Below are 926 nucleotides of genomic sequence, written 5' to 3'. Positions count from 1 at the left end.
CATGCTTTATTTCTCTCCTCTTTACTGCTTAAGCTTTAACCCTTTCCTATACCAACTGTATGTGTGTGTGTGTGTGTGTATGTGTATGTTAGACTAGTTTTGCGGTAAAGTCTTACTTGTATCACACTTGACGTTGTTCATTGTTTGCTCATAACCGCAGTCCCTAATCATGCAGATTTTTGCTACATGCTCTGTGTGGTATTGTTCAGTAAGAAAGTTATTTCCCTTAACCAGGAAATTAACGTTCTTAGAATTGACAGACAGTTGACCCTGAGAGGTCAAGTAAATACTTACAGCGGATCTAAATATTTATAATTAATTATAACTAGTTATGATTAATTATTCATATTTCCCCTTTGAGCTGATTCGCTACAACCTGCTTCTGCTGTATGATTTCAACTTTATTTTTGGAGTACAGTACTATCCATAATTTTAAAAAGAGATCTGAGAAGTTGCTATTACCGTGTAGGTGAGAAAAGAAGCGGCTACCCATTCCCATGAAGCATTGTGATGTAATTTAGTCAGTCCTACTCTCAAATTGTACAAGTATTAATATTTTAGAATAAATTGTAAAAATGTAAAAAAAAAAAAAGTTGATGTAAATGTCACATGATGTTTTTGGTTGAAAAAATTCAAGTCCATTTGCAAATTACCATGCTTTCAAACAAAGGGCCATAAAAAATGCCCAGTATCTCAGAACCCCCACTTGAGGTTCCGGACTTCCTGAATGTAAAAATGTAAAAAAAATTAAAAAAAAGTTGATGTAAATGTCACATGATGTTTTTGGTTGAAAAAAGTCTATGAAAGTTTTATATTTAAAATTATTTGTAGGCAATATAGTCCATAGTTGGTTCATGGGATGAGTATTTCATTTACTCAAAGATGTTAAATACAGTCTTTTAAAGTGATGTTTTGCTTTGAATAGG

Source organism: Sinocyclocheilus rhinocerous, unplaced genomic scaffold, assembly GCF_001515625.1.
Source record: "Sinocyclocheilus rhinocerous isolate Xijiao unplaced genomic scaffold, SAMN03320098_v1.1 scaffold919, whole genome shotgun sequence".
Classification (NCBI taxonomy): Eukaryota; Metazoa; Chordata; class Actinopteri; order Cypriniformes; family Cyprinidae; genus Sinocyclocheilus; species Sinocyclocheilus rhinocerous.
Note: the sequence above shows the minus strand (reverse complement) of the source record.